Source organism: Mesoplodon bidens (genome assembly GCF_964165515.1).
Source record: "Mesoplodon bidens genome assembly, chromosome: 13".
NCBI classification, from domain to species: domain Eukaryota; kingdom Metazoa; phylum Chordata; class Mammalia; order Artiodactyla; family Ziphiidae; genus Mesoplodon; species Mesoplodon bidens.
The window spans coordinates 62,721,149-62,738,164 of NC_138169.1; the positions used below are offsets into that span (position 1 = coordinate 62,721,149).

The 17,016-nt window shown below is 41.8% G+C and overlaps 1 protein-coding gene across 3 annotated transcripts in view; it reads left to right on the forward strand.

Annotated features, from left to right (window-relative positions):
• Nucleotides 1-953: 953 nt before the first annotated feature.
• ARK2N (arkadia (RNF111) N-terminal like PKA signaling regulator 2N) overlaps nucleotides 954-17,016 on the forward strand; it is a 77,382-nt gene continuing 61,319 nt past the window's right edge. For all 3 annotated transcript variants that reach the window (XM_081253019.1, XM_081253021.1, XM_081253020.1), the window contains exon 1: nucleotides 954-1,241. The gene's annotated coding sequence lies outside the window, so the exon portion shown is untranslated. The remainder of the gene's footprint in view (nucleotides 1,242-17,016) is intronic.

Sequence of the window (17,016 nt, forward strand, 5' to 3'; positions counted from 1 at the left end):
AATGGGGGAGCTGGGGGGCCTGATCTAAACGGGAGACTGATGTTAAGGGGAGCGTGGAGCTAGCGCTGTGATTTTCAGAATCTCCTCTAGGGGAGTGTCACCCCAGGTCCCAGCATGGCTCCTGAAAGGTAAATGCCTTTTACATTTTCTCTTCAAGCCCTTATGTATTCATTTATTTCTCAAAACCCTGCTTTTAGCGAGCGCAAAGCCTTGGCCAGATCTTGAGTTGCGAGGTTTGTTCTTTCTCCTTCTTAAGCCCACCTTACCCTTCTTCCGGGTAAGCGTCCAGCACGTTTCCTTCAGGATCTCAGACCTCAACGAAGGGCGTCGAAAACTCAGGGCTCGCTGGTGCAAATCAGGAGTGACCGCAGAGGGCGGTCTGCATCGCGCGTAAGGGCGGAGCGGGATCTCCTTGGGGGACCCTGACTCACCAGCAGGTGGCGATCTGTCTGCGAGGCGTGCAAGGTTCATCCAGAAACTTGAACGGGATGTTGATGCCACTGCATGAGAGGAGCACAGCCAAATCTCGCCGAGCCGAGCTGTCGGCATCCGCGAAAAGGTGGGGAGAGAAGGGAGCGTACTCCCTCCTGGAGTGACACCACAAGCTTCATTCGGGAAGGCTTCAGGAGGGGTGAGTACTAAGCAGCGAACGGAAAATGGAGCGACGTCCTTTTCTTAGGGCATTGTCCGTGGCTTGTATTGACTGGCTTTCCGACCCTCTGGGAAATTTCTGGAAGGGAGCTGCCTGAGCAGATGAGGGGAGAGCGGGAAAGAAGCCCAGGAAGCCGGTGCGCCCACGCCGGGCGCTCTGCAGCTGTAGGAGCGCGGGTCAGCCCAGCCAGGTGGCGCTGTCTGGCTTTCTCTGGGCCTGCCGCTCGAGTCCCTAGAGGTCCCAGCCGCAGCGGCCTTTCTAGCCGACCGGCTCAAGCTCTGTGGTTCCGGGCGGAAGTGAGGCGCCGAGCGGAACGGCCTCTGGTGACATTTTCTCCGGGCGGCTCGGACGAGTGAAGGGACTTGGCGGTGGAGGGTGCGGAGGCGGCGAGATTCGCTTTGGCCCCGGTGGGGCTCTGACCGCGACCCCCTGTTCGCCGCCGGGGCTTGTGCCGAGGAAGAGAAGGCGGCGGTGGCCGTGACGTTCAGAGTCGCCGCGGCCCGGAGAGACCCGGCCCGGGGGGGTCGGTGTGTGCCCCGACGGGGCGCGCGGAGCGGGCGAGGAGGTGCGGGGCCGCCGCGGAGCGCAGGTGAGGTGGGAAGGGGCGCAGGGCCGCGGCCTGGCTACCGGTCGAGCCGCGGGACCCGGGCTGCTTCCCGGGAAGGGCCGGGTTGAGTCGGAGGGGTGCGGGCCGCGGGCGAGGCTCTGCGGCGTCTGGGCGTCCGGGTCGTGACGGGCAGGGCTGTCGGACGCCGGGTGTTTGAGCCCGGGCGTGGCGGGAGGCGCGGCCCGGGTTGGGGCCAGCGAGAGGGGCGGAACAGCCCGACCCTTGGCTCGCTCGCTCGCTGGTAACCCTCGCGTTCTCCGGGCCCGACCGAGTTGGCGGGCCGAGCCCCCCTCCTCTTCCCCGTCCCGTTGGGTTCCTTTACCAGGCGGCGGAGAGGAGGCTGGAGGTGCCGCAGCCCGTGGGCCACGCGGGGGAGCGGCTTCGCCGCACTGGAGTTGTCTTCACGCAACTTTCTGGCGCCCCAGGTCGTTGGGGGAGCGGCGGCGGCGGCGGCTTTGCCAGTTGTGCTGGCCCCGCGAGCCGGGATCTGGCGCCGACACCTTCCCCGACTCTCGAGAGCCCGGGCGGCCGCCCCAGCACCGCGGCTGCCGAGGCCTAGGAGGAGGGAGGAAGGCTTTCTCCGGCGTGGCGCCGCCTGCGTTTCGGCAGTGCTTCCACTACTACCTTCGGCCTCCGGTCAATGGGAGGGATGTGTCAGTCTCCAAAATTGATCTCTTCTGGCGAGTTTGTCAACTTTATTTAGAAACCCGGCGAGGATGTAAACTGACGAGCCTCAGCTTAAAGATCATCGTCTCCTCTGACTCTTTTCAGAGAGAATTTTCCTCTTTTCCGCAGTAGTACTTCGTACTTTATTAATTGTAGCACCGATCTCAGTGTATTGTTGGGGCAGCAACCCTCGACAGAACCTCACGTCATTCATTCTCCCTTTTAAATCGTCCTCTCCGCTGTCACAGAATAGATGCTCACAGGTTGAAGGAATGAACGTCTGTACTTGTTCCAGATTGAACCGCTTGAACAGTTTGTGCTGGATGTGCTTTTCGTTTCTCGCCTGAGCTTCTGCTTTCTGAATCCTTCCACCCAGTAGGATGAAAAACCCACTGATGATGCTTTGTCAAGGTTGGACCTTTTAATTACAAATACATCTGGCAGTTTTGCTTAGGCTGTTACTGTGTAGTGTCGTTGGGCACAAGTTAACAGTTTGAATTACTCCTTTTCTTCTCCTGGGATAGTTTAAGGATGGAGGCTATTAACTTTATAATGCGGTTTTGCTGATCCTGGCAATCAAGATTCCTTCAGTAAGAGCATTGCCTTTTGATTTAACAGGCATTTTTTAGAGGCCTCCCATTATTACCTGATGTCCTGAGGAGTCACAACGCTGATCTTTTTTTGTAGGAAGTGTAATATTTTGGCCAAATAATCTGGCTAATAAAATGCCTAATTGAGTGCTTTATGCACAGTAGGTGCTGAATAAATAAAATTATGAATTAAATTTGAAATCAGGAAGCTAAGATGGTACTTACTGTGATGCTACTGTATGCTACTTTATGAAGAACCTTAATGAAACTTCATACAGTTCCATAAAATGAGAAATAAAAATGTTTTTAGACATTTCTCGTTTTTTTTTTTTTTTTTTTTTTTTTTTTTTTGCAGTATGTGGGCCTCTCACTGTTGTGGCCTCTCCCATTGCGGAGCACAGGCTCCGGACGCGCAGGCTCAGCGGCCATGGCTCACGAGCTTAGCCACTCCACGGCATGTGGGATCTTCCCGGACCGGGGCACGAACCCGTGTCCCCTGCATCAGCAGGCAGACCCTCAACCACTGCGCCACCAGGGAAGCCCTTTTTAGACATTTCTAAATCAGATTCCTTCAGAGTGCTTTTCAGTAATCTTAAAACTTCAAACCATATCTTTTTCATAATGTTAACAAAGTTTCCAAATAGGTGATAAAATATGAAAGGAAGGGAGAAACTTCAAGGTAATTATACTTGAGGTATCAGCTAAATATGATTTTCTAATGGAAAATTTTCTCTTTCTGACATCATTTTGTGAAAAATGAGATGGACTAACTGGAAACTTCCCCTATTGTTAGCTTCATATTAAGTTCACAGTGTAGTTGTTACATTACTCACTGATTCAGTTTATATTACTCTTAATCGCATTTATGAAAGTGTCATAAATGCTCTTTGTTTTATAGTCTTCATGATTAAAGATAGGTTTAGCTTTAGATTCTAATTTAATGCAGTTCTGAGAGAACTGAGTGCTCAGTGTTTGCCCTTCAAAGATTTCTGTTTCATATATGACATTGGTACCTTAAGTGTCCTTAGTGTATGACTAGTAATTTCTGGGAGGTGGTGTAGTTACTCATTCAAGGGATTGTTTTGCCGGGATCTTCAGTCTTATGGTTTTATTTTAATGTGTGCATGAATAGAGCTGATATATGGGCAATTAGAATGTTTTTGTTTTTTCTTTTTAAAGCTTGGAACTGGTGTGTGTGTGTGTCTGTGTGTGTGTGTACACACACAGACAGTAGAGACCGAGACCGTATGTTTATAACTTTGGTAAATCATCTTAATTTTCCTCCAGGTAACTAGCAACATGAAAACAGTGTATATTCATGTTTACTGAATTGACAATACTTAAGAAAATCTGTAAAAGGTGAAAAATGTTGTACTATTAATGTGTTTTCTTTTGAACCACACTGATTTCGGTATTCTGTATTATTTTAGAAAAGAGTTTCTTGTGTAATTGAGAAGTAAAAATGAAATAGACGTTGATAACTGAGTAAATTGATAACTGAGTAAAAAGCTATGAGACTACAGAAGAGGGGAAGAGCTATCGAGAAAACAGAACAAAACATTCAGGTGGAACTTCTTTATTCTCACAACACTAATTTATTGATTGCTTACTGTGTGCCAGTAGTGCTCTAGTTGCTGGTGCTCTAGTGGTGAATATGACTGTCAGGTCTTGATGCTGAAGAAACTTACACTTTTTTAAAAATTTTAAGTTTACATTACTGTTTACGCTTTGTGTTGGACATTCTGTAGGTTTGGATAAATGTGTAATGACATGTATCCATCATTATGGTATCACAGAGTATTTTCACTGCCCTAAAAATGCTCTGCCTGTCCTTCGCTCCTCCACCCCACCCTACCCCCAACAGCCCCTGGCAACCACTGATCTTTTCACTGTTGCCACTGTTTTTTGCCTTTTGCGTGACGTCATATAGTTGGAATCATACAGTATGTAGCCTTTTCAGATTGGCTTCTTTCACTTAGTAATGGATACGTAAGCTTCTTCTGTGTTTTTTCATGGCATGGTAGATCATTTCTTTATAGTGTCGAATAATATTCCATTGTCTGGATCTACCACTGTTTATTTATTTATTCACCTCCTGAAGGATATCTTGGTTGAAGAAACTTACACATTTAAACCTGGAGTTTGAGATGGATTTCCACATGGGCATTCCAGGCTAGGGAACAGCCTAAGCAAAGTTGTGAGTATCAGTGATCTTGGATGGTGTGGCCAGTGCCTTGAGTTTACAGAGGAATAGATGTAAACTCTGTGGGGTAGAGGAAGGTAGGGCCAGGTTTATAAAAGTACCTTAGTCTGCTAGTGAGTTATTAATTTTTTTCTTTAAGGGGAGTATGAAGGATGAGGTAGACATTCTTTGAAAGATTTTTCTTTATCCTTAAGTTCACTGAGTAGAAGTTTTGTTGGTATTATTTCTTTTATTATGGGTTGATTCTTGACAGCCAGGCTAAAGTAATTTGATAGTTATTTTTCTTTAGTTGTCAAATTCCAGTCTTAAGTTTAAATTTGATTGCTGTCGTGAAACTTTTCTCAATCCTCTTTTAGCCTTTATCTTTATTTATTTTTCTTTAAATATTTATTTATTTAGGCTGCTCTGGGTCTTAGTTGCGGCATGCAGACTTCTTAGTTGCAGCATGTGAACTCTTAGTTGCGACATGGATCTAGTTCCTCGACCAGGGGTCGAACCTGCTGGGTCCCCTGCATTGGGAGCTCGGAGTTTTACCCATTGAACCATCAGGGAAGTCCCAGCCTTTATCTTTAATTGAAACTACTTACCTTACTCTTTCAGAACTAATGATTGAACTTAGGGAAGTAAATGTTTTCTGCTTCTGTGTGGACGACTTCTCTTAGCAGAAGTGGGACTGATGTTCAGTCAGTTTTCACACACAGCCCACTGGTCCTTGTGATGAAAGGAAGGAGCAGGGTGAAACTAAAATTATCTTGCTTGTTTTACTCTCTTACATTCCTAAACTGCTAGGAGAGAAAATGTGTATTATATATATTGTACATATTTATCATAACATACTAGTAGAAGCCAATAATAGTAACTGTGATTTAAAAATACTGTAAAGTGACCAGTATGACTCAGGTTTGTTGGTTGTCTTATTTAAAATTTGTGGCGTTAATTTTTTTTTTTTTTTTTTTTTTTTTTTTTTTTTCTTTTTGCGGTATGCGGGCCTCTCACTGTTGTGGCCTCTCCCGTTGCGGAGCACAGGCTCCGGATGCGCAGGCCCAGCGGCCATGGCTCACGGGCCCAGCCGCTCCGCGGCATATGGGATCCTCCCAGACCGGGGCACGAACCCGTATCCCCTGCATCGGCAGGCGGACTCTCAACCACTGCGCCACCAGGGAGGCCCTGTGGCGTTAATTTACAGTGAGTGTTTTTTATTGAAGTATAGTTGACTTACAATGTTGTGTTACTGTCTGCTGTACAGCAAAGTGATTCAGCTGTACATATATATACATTCTTTTTTACGTTCTTTTCCACTGTGGCTTATCACAGGTTATTGAATGTAGTTCCCTGTGCTATACAGCAGGACCCCGTTGTCCATCCGTTCCACATAATACTAGAGGGCATCTGATAACCCCAATCTCACTCCATCCCCTCCTCCCACCTTGCCCTGGCAACCACAAGTCTGTTTTTTATGTTACAGTGTTTGTTTTAAGTTTTGTTTCTATTCCCTTTTATGTCTTTCTTCCAAGTAGATACCTCATACGTCTTTGCTCAGATTCTGTCACTTAAAGTAGCCAATAGCTGGTGTAAGTCCTAAGTTACTAATTTGACTTTATTTAATTTAAAAACTACCTGGATGAGTATTTTCTAGTTAAGATTAATCAAAAGTAGAAATTTATCCGAAGAACTTAATTTGTATGTGGGGGCAGTTATACCTGGTAAAATTAAAAACCCATTTAGTGAGCACGCAGGTGCCCAGGTGGAGATGGGTACAAAGATAAAAGAAATTTCTGCTCAAGGAATTCAAATCTAGGGAACCAGATGATTTCTAAGTTTCTTTCCGGCTCTGAAGTGTGGAGAAGAAAAGTAGGCTGTAGGACAAAAAGTACTGTACAAAATAACTAGAGTAGGGAGTTAGCTTTTTTCTTTATAAAATAATTTAAAATTAGGTATTGGAAAATAGCATTTTTTTTCTTAAATGGGTCTCTAAGATTAAAAGAAAATGATTGGAGACTTGAATGTTCATTTTTGTACTGCCTGTTCATGTACAAAATAACTTTTTCCTGTGCCTGGAATACAAGTCCATGTGTTAGTAAATTAGTTCTGATTGTTGTCCAAAGAGCAACAAAATTAAATGTTAGAACTTATTATAGCAGCCATTCCCAAGAATGTGGATAAACTAGGATTGTATTTAGGTAATCTAGTAATTCAAGTTTTCATTAGCATGGTTAACATTAGGGAAACCAGATACTGATGCAAGGGATCAGTAGAAGTTATTTTTTACTGAGTTGTCTGGCTTAAAAAAGAATAACTTCTGTGATGTTCAGAGTCAGCATTTTGTTAGGCGCCTTATAATTAGAGAAAGGTATTGTTGGGGATAGGGAAGTTGGGTATGGACTAAAACTCTAGGAAAACAGGACTGTTTTCCTTTCTGTACTAAGAACAAAAACCTCATGTGGTTAGGATTTTAAGCAGTATCTTGTCTGCCTTAGTTTTGACCTAGCATAGAAGCATAGTTTAGTCTTAAATCAGCATTATATCATCAAGGGTTTCCCATTATTTATGTCCACTGCGATCCACTAAACAATTTGCTATGAGCCTGAGGGCATGTATAGTGGATAGGATTTTGGCAATATTTATTTTGGGGACCTCAGATCCCAGAATGTGGTGACCCCTCTTTATTTGTACTGTCTTCTGAGGGAGATAGAAAATGGCCAGAGGGAAATCTAGAACCTGTGTTTTAAATTATTCTTGATTTACGCTGATGGTGCTTTTGAGTCTCTCATTAGCAACGGTGCATTCTTTGCATTTGGTAACTTCCTTGGCTTCTTACTTGATGCTAGTTTATTCACAGCCCTGGTGCTAGGTCAGATACTCGCCAGTAGTAGTATCCGCAACATGAAGTGATTTGAGCAGCCGTTATCACTCGTGGCCTATTTATAGAGCTTATATCAGTGGAGAAGAGGTTGGCTGGCAAGCAGGCAAAGCTGCTCTCTTCCCGTGGTTGCAGTCTTGCAATTTATATTTCAGTTCCAGGTAGGCCACATCTATTCATCTGCCTTAAGTTTTTGTGTTCCCTTTCTGTACTCCAACCCTTTTGCGCTCCAATTTCTTTCTTTCTTTTTTTAAAAAATAAATTTATTTATTTTTGGCTGCGTTGGGTCTTCGTTGATGCGCGCAGGCTTTCTCTAGTTGCGGCGAGTGGGGGCTACTCTTCACTGGGGTGCGTGGGCTTCTCATTGCTGTGGCTTCTCTTGTTGTGGAGCACAGGCTCTAGGCCCGCGGCCTCAGTAGTTGTGGCCCACGGGCTGAGTTGCTCCACACGGGATTAGTTACTCCGTGGCCTGTGGGATCTTCCCGGACCAGGGCTTTGAACCCGTGTCCCCTGCTTTGGCAGGCGGATTCTTAACTGCTGCGCCACCAGGGAAGCCTGCAGTCCAGTTTCTTAGTCAACTTCACTCTTGAAGGAAAAAACAAAATAACTTATCACACTGAAAAATAATTAGCAATAATTCCTTAATAGCATATGATATTCAATGTTCAGATTTCTCCTATCTCATAAATGTGTTTTTACAGTTATTCAGATTGAGTCAAATAAGGTCTGTGCATTGTTTTGTTATGTATAGGTGACCCCCCCCCCCAACACACACACCATTTCTTCTTCCTGGCAAATTATTTGTTGAAGAAACAGTTTTCCCACAGTTTGGATTTCCAGTTAACATTGCTAGTGGTGTACCAGTCTCCTGGGGTTCTTGTTAATTGACATTAGGTTTAGAGGCTTGATCAGGTTTGATTTCCATAATGTATTGTCTCTCGTTTTTTATTTTTTTTCTTTGAGGGGGCAAAAATACTTTATAGGTGATGCTGAGTACTTGCATCAGAAGGCACATGATGTTTAGTTCTCTGTGATGTTAGCAGCTGATGATGCTCATTGCCTTGCTCCATTAATTAATTACTCATAATTCCTTACTCTGAATGCCTTTCATCATTCCCAGTTCTGAGTCTTTTATACTCTGTCTTGTTTATAGTTATAGCCTCTTCAATCTCTTCCTTTTGAGAGCTAAGGGAAAGGAAGAGATGAGTTGCTGTGGAGAAAAGGGCTATTTCCACTGTACTGTAATTCTGTAGATGTTTTTATTTCAGTTTCAATTTTTGATTCCTGTACTGTCCACATTATCCATGCTACAACTTTTTCAGTGGAAAAACTTACCCTGAATCCTGACAAAAAATTGAAAGAAGACCTTCGAAGGCAGAATTTGTTTTGAGATGGTGCTTATTTAAGATAAGAATACTGTTGTCATTAAAGTATCTTAGCACTTATGTATACAAATTAGAAAAGAGGTTAATTTTTCTATTTCAAACGGTTTGAGAGCATCACTGTTAAAGATGCGTAGAATCTCTTCCTAGAATTGAATATCTGGGGAGAGGGGGCTTCGTTTTGATTTTTGATAAGATACTGCTTTTTACATTATTTGTGTTACGTGGCTTAAGATAGTTTCTGGTTTTGCATCTTTATAAATATACAATCACTTTTTTTTTTTTTGCGGTATGCGGGCCTCTCACTGTTGTGGCCTCTCCCATTGCGGAGCACAGGCTCCGGACGCGCAGGCTCAGCGGCCATGGCTCACGGGCCCAGCCGCTCCGCGGCATGTGGGATCTTCCCGGACCGGGGCACGAACCCGTGTCCCCTGAGTTGGCAGGCGGACCCTCAACCACTGCGCCACTAGGGAAGCCCTACAATCACTTTATATAGTGTTCTCAATGTAAGGAAGCAGCTTTACTAGGCTGTTAGCAGTTGTGTCTGTTTTGTCTTATGGTTTTTTTTTTTAATAAATTTTATTTATTTATTTATTTATTTTTGGCTGTGTTGGGTCTTCGTTGCTGTGTACGGGCTTTCTCTAATTGTGGTGAGCGGGGGCTACTCTTCGTTGCAGTGTGCAGGCTTCTCATTGTGGTGGCTTCTCTTGTTGCGGAGCACGGGCTCTAGGCACGCGGGCTTCAGTAGTTGCAGCACGTGGACTCAGTAGTTGTGGCTCGCGGGTTCTAGAGCACAGGCTCAGTAGTTGTGACGCATGGGCTTAGTTGCTCCGTGGCATGTGGGATCTTCCCGGACCAGGGCTTGAACCCATGTCGCCTGCATTGACAGGTGGATTCTCAACCACTGTGCCACCAGGAAGCCCTTGTCTTATGTTTTTATCTGGAAAGATAAAATAAAAGGGGAGTTACTCTGTCAGAAATCATGCTGATTCTATGTAATGGAATATATATATATTTTAAACTTTCCTATTTTAATTAATTAATTTATTTATTGGCTGCCACGTAGCATGCGGGATCTTTAGTTCCCTGACCAGAGATCGAACCCATGCCCCCTGCAGTGGAAGCACGGAGTCTTAACCATTGGACCACCAGAGAAGTCCCTGTAATGGAATATATTTTTATATACAAGTCACTAGTACTATTAAGCAAACAAGGTATGTATTTCATTAGTGGTCTTGGTGATATTTAGAAATTATTCGGTTCATCAACCAATATTTGTTAAATATTATGTGTTAGGAACTGTGAGCGAACCGGAGATGATTAACGTAATCTCTGTTTTCAAAGAAGACTGTAATATAATGGGGCTGAGGAGGGTGAGTAAAACATTTATACCAGTAAGTTGTATCTTTTTAATTGCTTTTCTCATGGTGTGTTATTTCCCTTCTCCCTCATGTATAAGGTTAGCTCTTAATTTCTTGGGGTTAAATGTTCTCAGTCCATGTGTGTGTGTGTGTGTGTGTGTGTGTGTGTGGTTTGCTTTAAAAATCACCCTCTTACAGCAGTGTATTTGTGTGCCACAAGTAGAAAATTCAGGTAATAATTGTTAGGTGCTAATTTTTTTGATGATTACTGGTATTGTGATTCTCTCCCACCATTAGAATTAGATTGTCACAATATCCATTTTGATATTGAACTTGTCTAACACTGTAGAATCATATAATCTTTCTGTGACAGTTGCCCACACCAGCAGGAAGTAGGCACACAATACTGTTTGAAAGCCCTGCTTCATTCTAGTTTTATCTTCATGGGTTGCAATTTGTCTCTGGTCCTGGTCTCCTGTTCTTGTTTATATTTGAAAAACAAAACCAAGCAAAACTTCAGAACTCTTTAGGCCTTTTTTTTTAAGTTTCTGGGTGTAGAGTAGGCAAATTTTGACAAAAACCTAAGAGAGTGGTTTTAAAAACCCATGACTGATTGTCATGGATTTTTCTTTTAAACCTTGGTCCCGATTACATATTAGGGAAGTTACTACTGCTTAAAGAAATGAGTTAGCAGTAGACGCAAGCTATAATCTATTTCATATCATAACTGTCATGAAAGCAGGAACTTCTGTTATCTTAGAGTTAGCTACATTCTTATTGGTGGTCTCATGACTTTTTTTTATGTCTCATCCATGTAAGAAGTAAATATTTTAACAAAAGTATAGCAACAGTCCAATTGATTTGATTTTTACTGCTGGGAGAGTGCATCATTTTTGAATCATAAATTCAGTAATAAACATGCATAGTTGAATATTTGAACTGTAAGGCAGCTAACAATTTTTAGATTTTGAAGCTAAGCCTATGAAAAAAATTTAGAAAACTTGTTTAGGGACTTCCCTGGCGATTCAGTGGTTAGGACTTGGTGCTTTCACTGCTGTGACCCTGGGTTCAGTCCCTGGTAGGGGACCAAAGGTCCTGCATGCTGTGCGGTGTGGCCAAATAAAAATTAAAAAATAAAAGTAGGGACTTCCCTGGTGGCACTGTGCTTAAGAATCCGCCTGCCAATGCAGGGGACATGGGTTTGATCCCTGGTCCGGGAAGATCCCACATACTGTGGAGCAGCTAAGCCCGTGCACCACAACTACTGAAGCCCGCGCATCTAAAGCCGGTGCTCCACAACAAGGGAAGCCACCGCAATGAGCAGCCTGCGCACCGCAACGAAGAGTAGCCCCCGCTTGCCGCAATGAGAGAAAGCCCGCGCTCAGCAATGCAGACGCAACGCAGCCAAAAATAAGTAGAAAATAAATAAATTTTAAAAATAAATAAATAAATAATTCGTTTAGACTAGATTGCTGTGAGCCTATTTAAACTGCAGCTCCTTTGCTTAATAATTCCTCTTTTCCCTCCTTACATGGCATAGTTTTTACTTTCATTGATTAACCATTTCACATCATTGGGCATAATGTTAAGGCAATGCATATGGAAAACGATACCATTTTCTTCAAATACAAAGATACCAAAGAAATGGTGGTTGTTTCTATAAGATGAATCAAAACAAAGGATGTTTTGTTTTTAGGGAGAACTATCAAAGGAGTAGTCTTGTGTACCTTCTTAAGTGTAAAATGTAGATATACCTTGATTTACGCAAAAGATGTATATTTGTGGGCAAAGCCAAATTATGAAGTGGCTTGGGTCCCCCCCCCCCCGCCCCCCGCTATGCCGCACGGCATGTGGGATCCTAGTTCCCTGACCAGGGATGGAACTCCTGCGATGGAAGTTCCTCAGAGTCCTAACCACTGGACTGCCAGGGAATTCCTGGTATTTGTTATTTAAATATTACCAGCTTGTACTAATTGAGCCATAGATCTAAGCAAAGATATGGCATGTATTTGCATATCTGGTAGCTTCTGTTTTGAAAAAATAAATAAATCATTTCTAAAGCCTTGTATCATTATTACGCATATCTGAAAGGACACAGGCTATGCTGATAATGCGTTTGTAGTTAAAGTCAGTGCTGAAGTAACTGCACTGTAGCAGAGTTTGCACTTAAAATTTTTAAATGGTTTGGACGTTATTAACAAATATGTGAGATTTTAAAATGTCCACTTAAAAAAAATCAAGATGTCCTTAAGATTCTATTTTAGTACAACATTTAATTTTTAAGTGATATGGGACTTATCCACAGGGCCTAGCAAAATGTCTTTTGCTTAATAAATACTGACTGTAAGTATATGTTCAAGAACGGGACTGCACTGGTGGTCCAGTGCTTAAGACTCCGCGTTTCCACTCCACGGGGCACAGGTTCGATCCCTGGTAACAAAAGGTATATGTTCAAGAAATATTAAGTGTCTACTATGTGTTAGGTATTTTTCTAGTGGTGCTGATATAGTAATCAATGAGACAAAATCCTTGCTCTCTTGTGTCTTACATTCTATGAAGCAGATAGGCAAATAACCTAGACACATAAATAAGCAAGATAATTTTAGACACTTAAAAAAAGAGAATAATGGGGTATTGGTGAGAGGATGCATTTAATGCATTCAGGGAAGGCCTTTGTAATGTAAATTTGAATTGATGCCTGAAATATGAGAGCCAGCCTGAAAAAGAGCTAGGGGAGTGCTTTCCTGGCAGTGTGAACAGCAAGTGCAAAATACCCTGAATCAGAAAAATTGAAGATTTTGGAGCCTAAAGAGACAAAATGATGCCGAAGTGAGGATTGAGCAAGACATACCTTGTAAGCCTCAAAAAAAAATTCAAATTTTATTCTAATCAAAATATATATAAAGAAACTGTGGGTCTAAGCAAGGAGCAGTCTTGTTTACCCTCTCCAGGGTAAAATGTAGATGTACCTTGATTTACACAGAAGATATATTCTTGTATATTTGTGGGCAAAACCGAATTTTAGCACCAGGTTCCCCACGAATGTGTGTGTGTGAGGGGTGGCCTTTCTGGCTGCCCAGAAACAGGTCATCTATAAATGGTTTAGCAACAAAAAATGAATTTTAAATATCAGACTTCAACTATATTACAGGAACTTGTTTTAAAGGAATCTGTATTAAAACCTTATCTTTTAAATATATAACCTACTTTATCTTTTGTAAAGATCCATGTGTTCAGAACTTTTATTTTGGTTAAAGGAGGCTACTTGTGTAGCATGATCTAGTCTTAGGTTAAGAAGCACGTTGGAAATTTGGAAACAGTTCTAAATATATCTGTCTAAATATATCTAAATATAACTTGGCCATTGACCTACATATTCTTAGAAATGAGGATTATACATTTCAGGTTAACTATGAGCAATAATTAATAAAAATAATTAAAATGCTCTGAAAACCTAAATAGAATTGTTTAGATATGTTGTCAGTGTGGGTAGACCACTTTATTCTGTGTATCTTTTTAAACTATGGCTTTTATAAAAGCCTACAAATAAGCAGTAAAACATTTATCAATTTCTTTTTTAAAATCGTTAGTGACTGAAAGAAACATTCTTTTAGTGGGTTTTTCAAACGGAATTGACTCTATCTTTTTAAAATAATCCTTGAAACTTTTTGAAAACATTGAGGTCTTGGCTAATTCATGGTTGAGTATTTTATGCTGTGGTTAAAATTGACCAGCAGCACCCATAGTGCCACTTGGAGGCACTAGTTTTCTGATGCTGAGAAGCAAGGGCCAGGGTAATGCAGATTGCGTTCATGTTACCTTTTCCATGAAGTCTACAAAGAGAGCCACTAACTACAGGGTTTTCTATATGCTGTGACCCTAGTTCCTATGAAGCTGTTTATTCAGGAGATGACTATAACGTGTGTGTGATCATACGCATTTTTTAAAAAGCAAAAATGAGATTTAATAGGTTAATTTAACTGTGGTAACTCCAGTGTGCAGCTGGCCTAGCTGAATCTAGGAGTTCACTTGATATCATCTGGGCACTATTTTTCTCTCTTGTATACTGGCTCTTTATTGCTTTTCTTTGTGGGCTTCGTTTCCAGCCAGGCTTTCCTCTCATGAGGACAGAGTTGCCCCCTCCCCCCAGCAGCTCCAAGCCAACAAGTTTCCTCAGCATTAAAAAAAAAAACCTAATAGACTTTATTTTTTAGATCAGTTTTAGGTTTGCAGAAAAATTTAACAGAAAGTACAGAGAGTTACTTTAACCCCCCTCCCCAGTTTCTCCTGTTATTAACATCTTGCATTAATTTGGAACATTTGTTACAATTGATGAGCTAATATTGTTACATTGTTAAAGTTCAAGTTGATATTAGGGGTCACTCTTTGTGTTGAAAAAGAGATACTCTGTTGAATAACGCGAAATAACAGTTCTGTGGGTTTTGACCAACGCCTATCCATCATTATAGTATCTAACAATAGTTTCACTTCCTTGAAGATCTCCTCTTATTAATTCCTCCCTCTTCTCCACCACCCTCTGGCAACTTCTGATTTTTTTTTTTAACAGAGTATTTAGTTATTTGTTTTAATTGACTTAATTTTTTAAGAGCAGTTTTAGGTTCACAGCAAAATTGAATGTAAATTCAGAGATTTCCCATGTACTCCCTGCCCCATACATGCATATTCTCCTCTATTATCAACGTTCTACCCCCCGCCCCCCCAGTGGTACATTTGTTACAACTGAGGAACCTACGTTAACACATTATCATCACCCAGAGTCCATAGTTGACGTTAGGGGTCACTCTTGGTGTTGTTTATGGATTTGGATAAATTTCTAGTGACATGTTTCCGCAGTTAGTTTCACTGCCCTGAAAATCTTCTGTGCTCTGCCTATCCATCTCTCCCTACCCTAAATCCCTGGCAACCACTGACGGTTTTACTATCTCTCCATAGTTCTGCCCTTTCCAGAATGTCTCACGGTTGGAATTATACACTATGTATGTAGCCTTTTCAGATGGGCTTCTTTCACTTAGTAATATGCATTTAAGTTTCTCCAGTGTCTTTTCATGGCTTGAGAGGTCATTTCTTTTTAGTGCTGAATAATATCCCGTTGTGCAGATGTGACAGTTTATTCATTCACCTACTAAAGCAGCGGTCCCCAACCTTTTTGGCACCAGGGACTGGTTCGTGGAAGACAGTTTTTCCACTGATGGGGTTGAGGGGAGATGGTTCAGTAATGCGAGCGATGGGGAGCGGCAGATGAAGCTTTGCTCGCTCACCTGCCGCTCACCTCCTGCTGTGTGGCCCAGTTCCTAACAGGCCACGGACCGGTACAGGGGGTTGGGGACCACTGTACTAAAGGATGTCTTCTTGGTTGCTTCCAGTTTTTGGCAGTATATTCTTAAGCATTTTTGGCTGAAAATCAGTGTTAAAAGTAGAATTATAGCAGAAGCACCCTTTTTTTTTTTTATTATTACTGTCACCAGTAGTAAATATTTATTGAACAGCACATTATTTTAAGGTATAGTGCTAGGTGGGTTATACTTTGGAGTGATGAGTGGGGAAGAACTTGGACTCTGGAGTTGCTTTGGTTAAAATTCTGACTCCAGTATTGGCTCTGTAAGTTTGTGCAAATTGCCTAACTTTGTACCTATCTTTAAAATGGGTTAATAGTACAGTTGATCCTTGAACAACATGAGTTTGGACTCTGTGGGTCCACTTATGGGTATTTTTTTTTCCAGTAGTAAATATTACAGTACTACATGAGCCAAGGATACGGAGATCCCAAGGATATGGAAGAAAGGAGTATAGGGAAGGCTGACTAAATTATACTGGATTTTTGACTGCGAGTAGGGTTGGCACCCCTAACCTGTTGCTCAAGGGTCAACTGTATTTATCTTACAGAATTGTTGGGGGTGGGTTATGCATTTAAATGCTTAACTGATTTTCTAGAGAGTAGAGAGTGCTTGATTTTAATAGTTACTGAGTATATGTGCACACATCCACACCCCAACCCCCCACAGATAGATTGTATCCTTGGCCATCAAACAGTCGATCCAGTCATGCCAAGGGCTGAATTATTTGCAGTTATTTTTACAAGAATGTAAGATTAGTACTAAATTACTACTTAAACAACTGTTCTGCTTTCCTACACACATACAGGGTATATATATTGAGAGGTGTCTGAGCTGTGTAGTGCTTTAGACTTTTTAAAGCATTCTGTAAACGTTGTCCTTTGTACATGTTTGTTGCCCTTAATAACCATTAGAGTCTGTATCCTTACTCCCTACTTCTTCTTATCTTTTTTTTTTTAAGGCTTGTAGATTAGGAGCTAAAGAAAAAAGATACTCATCCTTATTTATACAGTTAATGGTAGACCTAAGATTAGAATTCAAGTTTCTTAAATTATTTTTCTTCTCTACTTTGCTGCCTTTATTTTTCATCTGTAATTACTTTTAAGTATGATGAGAGTCAGCTGCAGAGAAATAGAAGAAAATGGTACTGATTCTCAAATATTTGAATTTTTCCAGTTCATGATTTTATTTCATGTTTTCTTAGGAATGCCAAGGATATTTTAGTATTATTGGCAGGAGAATCCATCCGCACCTCTCCCAAGCATTAGATCTAAATATTAAATATCTTAGTGCTTCCTCAACATTTCTTTACATGTCTCAAAGGTACTTTTTAAAAAAATT